At 40.8% G+C, this 16,769-nt stretch overlaps 3 non-coding genes across 3 annotated transcripts; 1 reads left to right on the forward strand and 2 right to left on the reverse strand.

Annotated features, from left to right (window-relative positions):
• Positions 1–2,317: 2,317 nt before the first annotated feature.
• trnak-uuu (transfer RNA lysine (anticodon UUU)) lies at positions 2,318–2,390 on the reverse strand. Its single transcript has one exon. It is a non-coding gene; the product is annotated as a tRNA-Lys (tRNA).
• Positions 2,391–5,633: 3,243 nt separating this feature from the next.
• On the forward strand, positions 5,634–5,706 carry trnar-ucg (transfer RNA arginine (anticodon UCG)). Its single transcript has one exon. It is a non-coding gene; the product is annotated as a tRNA-Arg (tRNA).
• Positions 5,707–14,879: 9,173 nt separating this feature from the next.
• Positions 14,880–14,951, reverse strand: trnae-cuc (transfer RNA glutamic acid (anticodon CUC)). The gene has a single exon. It is a non-coding gene; the product is annotated as a tRNA-Glu (tRNA).
• Between the last annotated feature and the right edge of the window lie 1,818 nt (positions 14,952–16,769).

Raw genomic sequence — 16,769 nt, forward strand, 5'->3', positions numbered from 1 at the left:
CCTGGACCAGACACATGTTACTAGAGAGCACACTGAGAAACTACAGTGGACATGGAGACAAGACTCTTTATTCTTTATTCTTTATATGCCATTGCCTACATTTTAAATGGCCATCTGCCAATAGGCCTAAAACATATATAAACATATAGCCTATTTGTATTGACAGAGACTGGGACTCCAGGTTAATAAGATTCTGACCGAGTAGCAAGATATGAATTCAAGTGTGATTTTGTGAGAAGTCTGTGTATGTTCCAATTTAATTAGATTACATTTTGTAATGGTAACTCCAGGGAAATTATTTGAAATTTAGTGAGGACTAGATTAGAACTGGATTTAAAGCTAATTGTGGTTTCCAACTTCGGCCCAGGTGTGTCTGTTAAAACACAGACGGAGACAACTTCTCTCTGTTGATTTATTACAATCAATCATCAGTATAAACATGGGGGGGGGGCAGCTCTGCTATGAATGTGTGTGTGGTAATAAATGAAATAAACAACATTGTAAAGGCTACCATACACAATGTATAGGAATCATATAAGCTAGTAAATAATAACAATAAACCAACTACTAATTACATTATCTTAATGAGCAAGGACGTTAAACAATCGCCATTATATCCAATCAACAGCCAGGTGTAACCTAGCCAACAGTAGAAGAACGTAAACAAGGTAACTTTTAAATGTACCAGAACTACAGACCAATACAACAACAGGCTCACATGAACTGACAACATCAGTTCTATGACTTACAGTTCTCAAAGACGCACACGATTTCAGCTGATTATCCTCCAGACAGCTCTTTTTCTTTTCTCTCACTTTTGTCTCTGTGTGCCGTGCGTGCCTGCTCGTGGTGTGAGGCGCGTGTCCGCGCTATTCTCCGACATGGACTCCAAATCACACCTGATAGACAACCTTTAGTACAAAACTAAAGTAACAAGCCAATTTTGTAAAATGTAGGGAGTAGAAAGTACCGATATTGTGGTAAAATGTAAGGAGTAAAAGTAAAAAGTCGCCAAAAAAAATAAAGAGTAAAGTAAAAATATCCGCAAAATCTACTTGAGTACAGTAATGAAGTGTTTGTACTTCGTTATTTTGTCAACAAAGTATTTGTACTTCGTTACTTCCCATCTCTGATGACTGTAAATATTAATATGTACATGGTTTCCAGAACTGTATCTTCTGATAGACATAAGGCCACTTGGGTTATCTTCAGGCTGTTCTATAGTCTCCTGAAGAAGGATAAATCCCAGAGTTGGCTCACTCCAGATTATTTAAGCAACAAACGTCCCTGGGTGGACTTGAACCACCATCCTTTCAGTTAACAGCCGACTGCGCTGACCTATTGCGCCACAGAGACTGCATATGTCAGATGTTTTTTTTATTTCTGATTCTGATGTAGAGATGGACAAACGACTCAAAAGCATAATACTTCTTGCCGTGACATAACAAGAAACAGTAAAAAAAAGAGGTCGGCGAGATAGAGTTCAAGACCCTTTTTTCAGGACACCCAAACTTTGTCGCTCAATATGGCAGGAATTCTATGCATCCAGGGCCAAGTGTTTTACCATTTCATCCACTACGGGCCCCTAAGGAACTTTACATGTGTTGATAATAAAGATGCTCACAAAACGCTACACTTGGAATTGCGTTTCTCATGCATATTCATGTCCTCTTAAATACAGAGAACTGCTAAGTTCTTTATTCCCAATATCAACTCTTAGACATTAGTTCCAAATGAAAATACTAGTTGTCAGAAGTGGGATTTGAACCCACACCTCCAGTGGAGACTGCGACCTGGACGCAGCGCCTTGGACCGCTCGGCCATCCTGACTGATCCTAGCTTCAGTAGTAGAGCTTCAGTAGGACCTGTCTCAAAAATTATTATATAGTAAATTAAACATGTCATGATATAGTAGGTTCTCAGTCATGAGAACCTGCTATATCATGACATGTCTGACGGGGAGCTACCTATACCAAATTTGTCATTCTTTGGTTATTTCTGAGATTGATACAATGAAAGGAATTATTTAAGAGTGGTAGCAAATCAATGAAAAGGGTTATAGAACATATGTGGTATGTCCTTGGACATACTATCCAAGCAGGGAGATGAGTACAGAGATTTGGGTGCTAGCAAGATGGATGTAGGTTGCCTATTGTACATTTAGACTTACCATCAACATTGTTATGATACAAACCTGCTTGAAAAACAGTCACAATTCTTTTTAAAGACTTGTGCATGGAACACACATGATATGACATTGTCAGAAGAGTTCAGGTATGTCAAATGGACAATTCATCTAGCAGAATGTGTGACTCTACGCCTGAACAGGGACTTGAACCCTGGACCCTCAGATTAAAAGTCTGATGCTCTACCGACTGAGCTACCCAGGCTTCTAAAACAGAGGACTGTGGGAAAAACAATCTCCTGAACTACAAATTAAAGCGCAAGTAAATGAAGATCATTATGCTGTTGCCATGGTCACGGTCTTCTGGACAGCAGGAGGGTAGACCACGATTTGCACAATGCCTGAGAATACCAAATGTTATTGCACAAACTGGTTGAAAATTGGCTAAATTGGCCAAAACGGTTAAAAAGCTCAAAGTCACAACTCATCATGGCCACTTGCAGATTGTGAACATCCTGCAAACCTGCATGACAGATAACAATAGCGAGCACTTCATACATATCCCAGAATCAAGCTGTTGCCTTACCAGGGACTTGAGCTGTGGTTTTCTTTTTCGCTCAAAACGTTGATGGCCTAATGCAATTTTATGGCTACAGACAAATAAACTTTATTGCTAGTGGGTACAATAAAGTGAAACAGCAGCTACGTTATGCGGTGTGTTCAGGGTCGACCAAAACAAACGGACATGTGAGCGTTCAACAACTCATCATCTAACCTGAGGAGACGTAGCGGTGGTTGTAGTTTTTGCTGTGGAGAGGTGGATGTTTGTCTTTTAGGTTACATACAGTATGTTTTACACATGCAGTATCCATCCTAATTTGATGTGACAAGTCTCTCAAGTAAGCTATTTTGTAATTAATAAATTAATTTAAATTTATTTTATTGATTGGATGAACTATAATTTGCCTAAAGATAATTATTTTGTATTTTTGTCGGTCTGATTGATGCTTGTGTCAAGAAATAAATCAGACGTTACTCAACAGTTACTCACTACTTGAGTAGTTTTTTCATCAAGCACTTTTTTACTCTTACTCAAGTAATTATTTGGATGACTACTTTTACTTTTACTTGAGTCATATTATTCTGAAGTAACAGTACTTTTACTTGAGTACAATTTTTGGCTACTCTACCCACCTCTGGATGTAGGTTAGCCATTGTTCATTTATACGTACCACCAACATTGAGCTACCCATGCTTCGAAAACAGAGGTCTGTGGAAAAAACAATCTCCTGAACTACAAATTGAGGTGCAAGTAAATGAAGAAGATTAAGCTGTTGCTATGGAAGGAAAAAATCCACCAGATGACTTGCCATCAAAGCATAGAGATCAGCACTTCATACATATCCCAGAATCAAGCTGTCGCCTTACCGAGGACTTGAGCTGTGGTATTCTTTTTCACTCAAAACATTGATAACCTAATTCCAAAAACACAGCTTTAGACAAGCAAACTTTATTGCTGGTGGGTGCAAAAAAACAACTCTCCCTCTTGTTCCGCTTCTATACTCTTAGTGTTACGGTTAGTAAGACCCAGAACCATAGAGATACAAAAGGCACGTTTAATGAGTGCGGAGGGGTTCAAACACTGGTGTAGACAGGTGGCTGGTCGGCGTGAGGGAGGAAGGCAGCTCGGAGGGACAACGGATGGATCTAAGGAGAGGCAGAGTTAGTACTAGAATACAACAACAAACAACAACACAGGCGCAAATGACTAGGAGCCCAGTTACCACAATAGTGCATGTAATGATCTGGCGTTGAAGAGGCGGTCAGCCCGGGTTTATGTATTGCAGTGGGTGATGAGTGATGAGGAACAGCTGAGTGGATGACGGAACGTAGATGGAAAGCCACGCCTCTAGATCCCCTGGAACGCCCTCACGGCAAGACAGACAAGACACACAGAAGAAAGGGAAGACACGACACAGGTTGGGGAATGCACCAGACCACAACACTTAGCCCTCGTGACAAGAAAAATGCACCAGATGACCTTCTATCCAAGCAGGGAGATGAGTACAGAGATTTGGGTGCTAGCAAGATGGACGTAGGTTGCCTATTGTACATTTAGACTTACCAGCAACATTGTTATGATGCAAATCTGCTTGAAAAACAGCCACAATTCTTTTTAACGACTTATGGATGGAACACAAACGATATGTCAGTATCTGAAGTGTTCAAGAACTTCAGCTCTACACCTGAACAGGGATTTGAACCCTGGACCCTCAGATTAAAAGTCTGATGCTCTACCGACTGAGCTACGCAGGCTTCTGAAGCTACTGGCTGTGAAAAAAATAATCTCCTGAACTACAGATTGAAGTTTAAGTAAATGAAGACCATTAAGCTGTTGCCATGATCACGGTCTTCTGGACAGCAGACCGTGGTCCGTATGGTCTGGATGGTAGACCATAATTTGCACAATGCCTGAGAACACCAAATGTTATTGCACAAACTGGTTGAAAATTGGCTAAATTGACCAAAACGGTTAAAAAGCTCAAAGTCCCAACTCATCATGGCCACTTGCAGACTGTGAACATCCTGCAAACCTGCATGACAGATGACGTTAGCGAGCACTTCATACATATCACACAATCAAGCTGTTGCCTTATCAGGGACTTGAGCTGTGGTATTCTTTTTCGCTGAAAAGGTTGATAACCTATTGCAATTTGTGGACAAATAAACTTTATTGCTGGTGAAAACAATAAAACAACTCTCCCTCTTGATCCGCTTCCTCTTGACGGGAAAAATCCACCAGATGACTTGCCATCCAAGCAGGGAGATCAGCACAGAGATTTGGGTGCTATAAAGATGGATGTAGGTTGGCCATTGTTCATTTAGAGATAGCACCCGCATTGTTATGATGCAAACCTGCATGAAAAACAGCCACAATTCTTTTTAAAGACTTGTGCATGTTACTTACATGAGACAACAGTGTCTGAAAGTGTTCAGAATTGCCAAAGTGTACAACTCATCCAGCTCATCCAGAACTTGGCCAATTTTGCTCAATTTGGCCTTAATTGTTTCTGGACATCTGTTCTTTTTAAACAGTTAAAAAGCAGGCCGGTTAGCTCAGATTGTTTGAGTGTGGTGCTAAAAATGCTAAGCACCGCCAGACACTTTAAGGGGTACTAAAATCGCCAAACCCTACGCCCAAGAGCATCTGTATCCACCTTTTGTTTGCACAAATTTGCCATTAGCGCAAAACAAGTCTCAATCTCTATAGCTCTACTTTCCACGTCTTTTGTAGCAAGGCCAAAAACAAACAGTTGTAAGGTTGTCTGCTCAGTAAGTGCAAATATGAGTCACAGGTAACTGATGTGCCTAGCATTCAATCTATTTCCTTCAACAAAAGCTAACTGTCCACCTAATTAGTCTGCCTTTCTTACAAATGTTACCTCGCTCCTGAATTTCAGATAAACCGTGACAATTCAGATTTGGAAATATTCCTTTTTTTTTTTGTAACCATGTGGCCTAATGGACAAGGCGTCTGACTTCGGATCAGAAGATTGAGGGTTCAAGTCCCTTCGTGGTTAGAAACTCCAGTCCACCTCCACAAACCATACACAACCAGGTAGCCCATCCAGAGCTGGCCCAATTTTGCTTGATTTCGCCTGGTTTGTTTCCGGAAATCTTTCTTTTTCAAACACTTAAAAAGCAGGCCAGTTAGCTCAGATTGTTTGAGTGTGGTGCTAATAATGCTAAGCACCTGCAGACACTTTAGGGGTAATAAAATCACCAAACCCTACACCCAAGATCATCTGTTTCCACCTTTTGTTTGCACAAACAGGCCATTTACGCAAGTGAAGAAGTTCTTGTATCTCAAAGGCATATGAGGTTGCATACAGATGGAGAGAAGGAGGAGGAGAGAGGTACCTAGTGCATCATGGGAAGTCACCCGGCAGTCTAGGCCTATAGCAGCACAACTAAGGGATGGTTCAGGACTCACCCAAGCCAGCCCTACCTATAGGATTTATCAAAGAGGAAAGTCTTAAGCCTACTCTTACATGTGGAGATGGTGTCTGCCTCCTGAACCCAAACTGGAACCTGGTTCCACAGGAGAGGAACGCTCTGGCTCCCATTCTACTTTTGGAAAACTTCTTCTTGACTTGCCTTTTCCCACATCCTCTGAATGCTTAGCTAACTAAATGACTTAAGTTGGCCAATAATTGTTGCTTTTTCATCTTCGTTGTGCTTATTGTCACCTGTGCCTTCAATATCATATCATATCAATTTTATGTGGATATTATGAAAGAAACTGTCAAGCAAACACTTGCAACACTTTTAGAGGTTCCATGGTGTAATGGTTAGCACACTGGACTCGGAATCCAGCGATCTGAGTGCAAATCTCGGTGGAATGTGTTTTAAGCCACAGTATAGGTGAAAAAAATCAACCTTTCAACTTTCCACATTTAGTTTAAAGTGAGCTTACAGGTTTAATGTCCTTCGCCATTTAAACTGAAAACAGTACATTGGTGGAGGCATGTTGAGGAGTCACCTGGTTGAAGCTTGAAGAAGCTCCACATTTGACAGTATTGACTGGAAGTGATAGGCTTTGAGTTACATGGGGGATACACACTTTGCATTGAGTCTCGTAATCACCATAAAAATTAGGTATCACTGAAATTTGAACATGTGTTGCTGCAGTCAGAGTTTACAGTGTTCATCCTGAACGGGCCAGTATAGTGCATCAGAATTGCTTGTTGAATGGTCTATTAGCTTTGGAACCCCCCTTTCCCCACAGCTTTCAACTGTCAGATATGGGTGGGGGAGTGGGCTCTGTGTCCAACCCTTTCTGTGTAAAAAAAACAACTAAAGAAGTCTCTTGGATGAGAGACAAAACTTCTGCGGAGAACCTTTTTACCAAGTCCAGTTGCCCTTCAAGGTTCAAGGAGTCTTTATTATCCCCGGGGGGCAATTTGTTGTGCAGCACCATGTAACATTAATAACACACAGGTTATACAAGACAACAGCCATACATCTAGAAATAAAATAAATACGTACTACACGGAAGTCCATACCTCACATTGACTTATTAAAAAAGCCTATAGCAGCAGGGACAAAAGAGTTTTTGTGTCTGTTTGTCCTTGTCCAGACGGCAACAAGATGAAGCAGCTGTTCAGGGGGTGACTAGGGTCGGCCAGGACTTATTGGGCCTTCTTGAGGGACCTTGTCTCATATACAGAGTTTAAGTCAGTCAGAGGGTTGTGAGAATTCTCGCCACGCACCTTAACTATACATTGCAGCCTGTTCTTGTTTTTAAGCGTTGGGGCAACGTTAATAAAAACTGACAGTCATGTAACCTTGGTTGAAGCTAATATTTCCTTGGTTGAAGCTAATATTTCGTTGACTAATTATGCTTTTGACAGATTTGGAGACCCATTGGAATATTATTTGGACATATGTATATGGATTTACGAGGGATGACTAAGTCCTCACAGAAGGGGATGTATGCAGAAACAGTCTCTTTGAGCTCATCAATGTCCTTACATTTGTTTTTGAATAGATCCCAGTCAGTGCAGCAGTAGCATTCCTGTAGACACTGGATTGATTCATCTGACCAAACCGGAACTAACTTTTGTTTCGGCTTGTTTCTCTTCAGGGCCGGTTTGTTAGACGGAACCAAATGAACAGAGTTGTGGTCAGACATGCCGAGTAGAGCTCTGAGGTAGGACTTATAAGCATCTTTGATGGATCCATAACAGTTTGCCATGTTCTTTACATTTAAGAGAACATGATTGTGCGCAAGAAACGCAAATGCAAGTACAGTGTTTTGTGAGCATTTTTATTGTAAACAGATGTAAAGTTACCATGTGTTTGTACACAGTAGACATATCTACTGCTGGATTCACTGTCTGTGGCAAGTCCTTCAAAACCTGTTCTTGACTTGCTTTTTCCCACATCCTCTGAACGCTTAGCTTAAATGACTTAAGTTGGCCAATAATTGTTGCTTTTTCATCTTCATTGTGATTGTTGTGTGCCTTTAATATCACACATGTGAATATTATGAAAGAAATTGACAAGCAAACCCTTGCAAAATCTTTGCAGGTTCCATGGTGTAATGGTTAGCACTCTGGACTCTTAATCCAGGGCTCTGAGTTCAAATCCCAGTGGAACTTGCTTTTAAGTTGCATGTATGGATTAGCTTAAGTTAAGGCAAGGCAAGGCAGCTTTATTTGTATAGCACATTTTAGCAACAGGGCAATTCAAAGTGCTTTACACAAAATCATTAAAACAGATAAAACACAAGTACAAACAGTTAAAAGTCATAAGCATTAAAAATCAATAAGACACATGAACAGACAGTTAAAAACAAAATAGAAACATTAGGACACATAAAACACAAGAATAAAAGTTACAGTGCAGCATAAGAAAGAAATGAGCATTAATTTAAAGAAAGGCAGCATCAAAAAGAAAGGTCTTCAGCCTTGATTTAAAAGAACTGAGAGTAGCTGCGGATCTGCAGGTTTCTGGGAGTTTATTCCAGATATGAGGAGCATAGAAACTGAAAGCTGCTTCACCCTGTTTAGTTCTGACTCTGGGGACAGAAAGTAGACCTGTCCCAGATGACCTGAGAGGTCTGGGGGGGTCATAGTGTAGTAGCAGATCAGAAATGTATTTTGGACCTAAACCGTTAAGGGATTTATAAACTAGCAAGAGTACTTTGAAATCAATTCTTTGAGACACAGGAAGCCAGTGTAAAGACTTCAGAACTGGAGTGATGTGATCCAGTCTCTTGGTCTTAGTGAGGACTCGAGCAGCAGCGTTCTGAATCAGCTGCAGCTGTCTGATTGATTTTTTAGGGAGACCTGTAAAGACCCCGTTACAGTAGTCAAGTCTACTGAAGATGAAAGCATGGACCAGTTTTTCCAAGTCCTGTTGACACATAAGTCCTTTAACCCTTGATATGTTCTTTAGGTGATAGTAGGCTGACTTTGTAATTGTCTTAATGTGGCTGTTAAAGTTCAGGTCTGAGTCCATGACTACACCAAGATTTCTGGCTTTTTCTGTTGTTTTTAATATTGTTGTTTGAAGCTGAGCGCAGACTTTTAATCGTTCCTCTTTTTTTCCAAAAACAACTACCTCAGTTTTTCCTTCATTTAATTTCAGAAAGTTCTGGCACATCCAGTCGTTAATTTGTTTGATGCAGTTAGTCAGTTTTTGTATTTGACTATAGTCCCCTGGCGATAAGGTTATGTAAATTTGTGTGTCATCCGCATAACTATGGTAACTTATTTTGTTTTTCTCCATAATCTGAGCCAGTGGAAGCATGTAGATGTTAAACAGAAGAGGCCCCAGAATGGAGCCTTGCGGAACTCCGCACGTCATATTTGTACGCTCAGATGTATAATTACCTATTGACACAAAGTAATCCCTATTCTTTAGGTAGGATTCAAACCAGTTTAGTACTAAGCCAGAAAGTCCTACCCAGTTTTCCAATCGGTCTAGTAATATGTCATGGTCGACCGTGTCAAATGCAGCACTGAGATCAAGTAATACTAAGATTGAAATTTTGCCACTATCTGTGTTAAGGTGGATGTCATTAAAGACTTTGACAAGAGCCGTTTCAGTGCTGTGGTGTGGTCGGAAACCCGACTGAAAGGTATCAAAACTGTTGCTTAGTGACAAGAAATGGTTGAGTTGTTGAAAGACTACTTTTTCAATGATTTTACTTAAAAACGGAAGGTTTGATATTGGCCTATAGTTGCTCATTAGTGACTTGTCTAGGTTGTTATTTTTTAAAAGTGGCTTGATTACTGCAGTTTTCAGGGCCTGTGGAAAGATACCTGAAAGAAGAAATGTGTTCACAATCTGTAGAAGATCAGATGTCAAACAATTGGAAACATTTTTGAAAAGTCCCGTTGGTAGAATATCAAGGCAACAGGTCGAGGTTTTCAGATGTTGAATAATGTCCTCCGGGTTTGTATGGTTGATTGTGTGAAATTCTGTCATATTGGAACTAGTTTTGCTTGAACACTGTGACAACACATGTCCTGAACTTGATATGGAGGCACTGACTGTTTGTCTAATCTTCTGAATTTTGTCTTTGAAGAAGGAGGCAAGTCATTGCAGGCCTTGGTAGATAAAAGCTCAGATGCTGCTGGTACTGGAGGGTTTGTTAACCTATCAACAGTAGCAAACAAAGCACGTGAATTATTATTGTTTCTAGAGATAATATCAGAGAAGAAGGACCTTCTTGCATTCCTCAGTTCCAAATTAAAAATGCGAAGTCTCTCTTTATAGGTGTTATAATGGACCAGGAGATTTGTTTTTCGCCACCTTCGTTCAGCTTTCCTACACTCTCTTTTTTCTGTTCTCACCAGTAGGACATTTCTCCATGGAGATCTTTTCTTACCAGAGACAACTTTGACCTTAGTGGGAGCAATGGCATCAATAACATTTGTAATTTTACAGTTGAAATTGTCTACAAGCTCACTGACTGATAGCCCAGAGAGGGCGGGTGTGGAGGAGAAAAGCTGAATAAATGTTTCACTGGTGTTTTCAGTGATATACCGTTTTCTGATTATCTTTGTTTGGACACTTTTGGGCACAAAGATAGTGCCGTTAAAGAAAACACAGGAATGATCAGAGAGAGCAACGTCAGTCACCACAACCTTGGAAATGTTCAGACCCTTTGAGACAATCAAGTCCAGAGTGTGTCCCTTATTGTGAGTGGGCTCCGTCACATGCTGAGTCAGTCCATAGTTCTCAAAAACACAACACAGTTCTTTGGTCCCCCTGTCCTGGGGGTTGTCAACATGAATGTTAAAATCACCCGCAATGATTACACAATCAAAGTTAATACAGATTATAGACAGCAGTTCAGTGAAGTCATCAATGAAGGTTGCACAATATTTAGGTGGCCTGTAGATATTTAGAAACATTGCTTGAGGGGAAGATCTTAATTGAAGAGCCACATATTCAAAAGAAGCAAACTTTCCATAACATATTTGCGTACAGTGGAATGAGTCATTAAGCAAAATGGCGACTCCACCTCCTTTCTTATTCACTCTATTCTCACTCATAAAACTGAAGTTAGGGGGAGCTGACTCGATGAGAACAGCAGCGCTGTTGTTATGGTCTAACCAGGTTTCAGTTAAAAACATAAAATCTAGATTGTGTTTGATAATAAAATCATTGATTAAAAAGGATTTTCCTGCCAAAGACCTGACGTGTAGTAAGGCTAGTGTTAGTGTGTTTTCATTTTTTGGGACAGGCTGTAGCTGACGAGGAATGGATGCTAAATTTGCTAAGTTTGCAGTTAAGTGCTTATTCACCATTCTTTTCCTATTACCTATCACAACATAAATTGAGGAAGAGTTGAATCCACAGGGCCCGGGCTTGTCTTGGAAAAAGTCATGAGTGTCTCTAGGCCTGGAGCCAAGGCCCGGCACATATCAGGTCATGCTTACTGGATTTTGCACACAAGCGTCCTTATCAGTCTGAGTGGAAAGAGTTTGTTTACTTCCTGGCAGAGGAGCCCGGCGTTTTACTATTAACCGGGGTTGAACCCGGCGTTTTATTTTTGCCAGGGGTTGAGAGATGGGGGAAGGAAGGGGTGTAAATTTGGTTCCAGCATCTACCAGGTGATTCATGTGGTCAGTGAACTCCAACATGGGGGTAGGGGAAAGAGGGGAAAGGGTGAGTGGAGACAGCGATGGCTCCTCAGAGGATTCTGGGTTGGTAAGAGTGTTAGAGGGGTGCTGGATGGGTGTAAAGAGGAGTTGAGGTTTTGTATCTGTGCTCTGTGGTGTCCCAGGGTCAAATCTTTGCTCAGGTGGGGGCTGTGGTGGATCACTGCCACACTTTGTTGTGTCTTCCTTTTGTTTTGATTCGTCTTGTCTCGTGTCCTTGGCAGATGTGTAGCGCAGAAAGTAAAGCAGATTAGAGGTGAACAGCTTTACTCCTGGCTTGTTAAGGGAAAGTCTATCTGCTTTAAAAAGATGTCTGCGCTCCCAGAAAATGTTTAAATTGTCAATGAACTGCAGAGAGTGGACGGTACATTCAGTTGAAAGCCATTTGTTTAGTGCCAACAGTCGGCTGAATCTCTCATCTCCTCTTCTGACTGACGGTATAGGGCCACTGATAAACACATTTGCGTTTAGAGAGCTGACGGTGTCCAGCAGTTCCTTAAAGTCCAGTCTCTGCAATTCAGACTGTTGCTTTACAACATCATGTGACCCTATATGCAGAATAATGTTCTTCACAGTTGGGTGTTCTGCTATGATAGCTGGGATTTTTTGGGTAAAGTCAGACACCATGTCTTTGGGAAAACAGAGTATTTTGGTGTTTTTACTGTTTTTTAAATCTTTTACAGCAGAGTCACCCACAATCAGGGTTTGAGGCCCAGTTGTTAGCTTTTTACTTTTTGAATTGCTCTCAGTCCTTACCCTGCTGTGTGGCGATGAAACGCAGTCCCGGTCATCAGATGACTGTCCAGCGTCTTGCAGCAGAGGAGCAAATCTGTTATCCAGTTGCACACCAGGTTGTTGGGGGGGCATTTTGTTGCTTATTTTCCCTTTTGCAGCTGTCCACGGCTGTGTCCTACTAGGTAGAGGGGTTGAAGAGGCGCTCTGCCCGGAAGATAATGCAGGCCAGCCGGTCATATCACAAATCTCAGGGCGCTGTGCCCTGCCCGTTAGTCGTCCTCCCATTTCCCAGGAAAATGATTTAGTCTTAGGCTTCGCACCACAAGAGTTCCAGGGAGGACTGCCACTTGTTGATTTGTTACCCGTTCTACAGCCCTCCTGTTTCTTTGTAGCTTTGTTGGTGCTAATTAGCCGTGTGTTAGCATGCTTTTGTCCATTGTTATGGGACCATGGTAAAGTGGTGTCATTTCCACAAGATCCGTTAACTTCCACGTTCACTTCTAGAAGGTAAACCTTGGTTTCCAGAAGTGCAATCTTCTGAAGGAGTTTGTAGTAGTCATCCACGGAGAAAGGAGGCATCTTGCTGCTAATTAGCTTTAGCTACAGTCACTGTAGGACAGGCTTGAGCTATTGGTAGGCCACACTCACGCAGAAAAATGTTAAAATATGGCAATAGCCTACTGTGTCTAAAAAAAATGTAAAGTCCAGTTATTTATAAGTATCCAAGAGCCGCTGCTCATAGTTTCTCTCAGAGGAAAAGCAAGATTATCAGCAAAAATATGCAAGCAGAGGCAGGAGCAAGCAGCAAAAGCGTCTGCACTGTAAGAAGCAGGAAGCAGAACGTTCTTCTACTGTTGGCTAGGTTACACCTGGCTGTTGATTTGATATAATGGCGATTGTTGAACGTCCTTGCTCATTAAGATAATGTAATAAGTAGTTTGTTTATTGTTATTATTCACTAGCATATATGATTCCTATACATTGTGTATGGTAGCCTTTACAATGTTGTTTATTTTATTTATTACCACACACACATTCATAGCAGAGCTGCCCCCCCCCCATGTTTATACTGATGATTGATTGTAATAAATCAACAGAGAGAAGTTGTCTCCGTCTGTGTTTTAACAGACACACCTGGGCCGAAGTTGGAAACCACAATCAGCTTTAAATCCAGTTCTAATCTAGTCCTCACTAAATTTCAAATAATTTCCCTGGAGTTACCATTACAAAATTTAATCTAATTAAATTGGAACATACACAGACTTCTCACAAAATCACACTTGAATTCATATCTTGCTACTCGGTCAGAATCTTATTAACCTGGAGTCCCAGTCTCTGTCAATATAAATAGGCTATATGTTTATATATGTTTTAGGCCTATTGGCAGACGGCCATTTTAAAACGTAGCCAATGGCATATAAAGAATAAAGAATAAAGAGTCTTGTCTCCATGTCCACTGTAGTTTCTCAGTGTGCTCTCTAGTAACATGTGTCTGGTCCAGGGAGCTTTGTCATTCATAAGGCTACTTTTACTTTTATATTTTAAGTATATTGCCAAGCCTGTACAGATGGAGGAGAGATGAAATGTGTCAGTAATATAGGAGATTGTTGGCTGGAAGTATGGAGATACTAATATGCATTACTTAAAAGGAGAAAACTAAAAATATTCTATGGTCATGTAAGTATGTGTTTTCCAATAAAAAGATTGACTTGAGAATAATTACTTGGTCTATAAGTGATGCTCAGAGGCCCGACATGGCCCTTCTATGTTCATGTCAGTATGTGTTTTCCAATAAAAATTTGACTCGAGAATAATTAATTAGTCTATAAATGATGCTCAGAGGCCCCACATGGCCCTCACCTTGTTCGCAATAGGTCAGCGCAGTTGGCTGTTAACCGAAAGGATGGTGGTTCAAGTCCACCCAGGGACGTTTGTTGCTTAAATAACCTGGAGTAAGCCAACTCTAGGGTTTATCATTCTGCAGGTGAATATAGAGCAGCCCAAAGATAACCCAAGTGGCCTTACCTATATCTGAAGGTACAGTTCTGAAAACCATGTACAGTACATATTAATCTTTACGGTCATTGGTATGCAGGTCACTTGATGTAATACAAGCAAATACATAAGGCCAGACAGAGACAAAAAGTGAGAGAAAAGAAAAAGAGACTAGGTGTCTAAAGGATAACCAGTTGAGATTGTGTGCGTCTTTGAGAACTGTAAGTCATATAACTGATGCTGTCAGTTCATTTAAACTAATGAGGAAGAATTTGACAAATCAAAATCAAGTCCAGGAACTTATTCTTTCAAACATCACACCTGAGTCTCTCAAGTCCTGACCATTCCCTGACCGGGAATCGAACCCGGGCCACGGCGGTGAGAGCGCCGAATCCTAGCCACTAGACCATCAGGGAGTCACATCTTTCAAATTTATCTTTGTAGATGTGAGTTTTCTTTTCACTTACTGGAATGACTCATATTGGTTTAGGCGAGGAATGGCGCCTGGCTAGAGCTTCAGAAGGAAGGCCATGACAGATTACACATCTGTCACATAGTCAGTTTGTATTCTTAAATACCAAGTCTCTTGCTGTTCCTTGACTAGTCGGCCACCCCTGCTTTGCATCGCCCCAGGTATGTAGAAAAAAAATCTGTTATGAACCTTTGCATTGCACTAAAATGTCAAAATTTGGACCTGAATCCAACAATAACATTACTTGACACTCACATACATTGGTTTTCAGTTAAAAATGTTGGTTAGGGGTTTAGTTACTGCTTGAAAAAATGAAAATAATTGTTATTGAGATGGAGGAAGATGAAGTGTTTATGACCCATCAATGATGACAAAAGGATACATCCACTGTCGGGGTCTGATTTAAAGGAAATGGTACTCTTTAAAACGTTAAACTAATGAGGAAGAATTTGACATATCAACCAAAAACTTGCTCTTTTAAATCTGTATCTGTCAAGTCCTGACCATTCCCTGACCGGGAATTGAACCCCGGCTGCAGCTGTGAGGGCCCCAAATCCTAGCCATTAGACCATCAGGGAGTTACATCGATCAAATTTAATTTAACATATTGTTGGTTATATTGTTTTAGGCAAGAAATGGTGCATGGTTAGAGATTTAGAAGGCAGTGGTGCAAAATGCAAAACTGCCTGTTTCGATTTAATTACATGGTAATAATACAAAAACAGAGGTGTAGTGATTACCTGGAAATGCTTCCGGTAGTTTCTGAAATAAAAACCATGAATCAGTGGTGGAAAATGCAAAACTGCCTGTTTCAATTTTATTACATGGTAATATTAGAATAACAGAGGTGCAGAGATTACCTGGAAATACTTACCATGAAATACGTATTGTCCTGCACGGCCGTAACGCTGTGCAATCTGACCAGCAGCTAAACACCTTCCACCATCAAGCACTGGCGACCGGGATCCTTGTAACACGTTTATTTGAGTAACAAAGGGTGAAACTGGGAGAAAACACAATGACCAGTTACTTAGATAGTAACGAGTCACAGATATTAAACAAAGATAATTGTAAAAACAATATAACTACACAACAGGCTAGCAAAAATGTAAGATGAAATAAAGAAACACGTAATGTATTGTTATACAGTGTACGTAGTATAACCTATGTTGGGTATCTAAATAAACTAAGATATACTTACATGTGGCATTACCCAAGATAAAAGTGGCAAACTAGCTTACTGAAGTATACCGTCAGTTAGGGCTGAACAATATTGTGTTTTAGCATCGACATCGCGATGTGCGCATGCGCAAAAGTCACATTGCAGGACGTTACGATGTTGACGTTAATACTTTTTTGCTGCTTGATAGAAAAGTAACCTTTCACCGTTTCTCCTTTACATGATTATTACCATCCGACCATTCCCCTTTAAGACAGGTAGCCATGTGGGCAACGTGTGTATGTGACGTTAGTCCGACGGGGTTTGGTATGGGAAGTGAGGCTCTCCGTGTGTAGAAAAGTAGCCTACCGTTGGCAACAGCTGCCTCTGACACAGTGATGTCATAGTATTTGATGGGTAGTGAGTGACGCTACAGTAGTTGGGGTTTTATGTTCTCCTCAAATACAAACTAAACCCCCTGATTAATGCAACATAATCACAACGTCTCCCGGCCATTTCCCACCGCAGAAAGCTGCTATCAGCCAAGCTAAAGCTAATATAGTTAGCTTAAAGAAACAAGCAGAAAGCTGCTACCAGCCAGGC

The sequence above is a fragment of the Etheostoma spectabile genome, unplaced genomic scaffold (assembly GCF_008692095.1).
Source record: "Etheostoma spectabile isolate EspeVRDwgs_2016 unplaced genomic scaffold, UIUC_Espe_1.0 scaffold00018484, whole genome shotgun sequence".
NCBI lineage: Eukaryota > Metazoa > Chordata > Actinopteri > Perciformes > Percidae > Etheostoma > Etheostoma spectabile.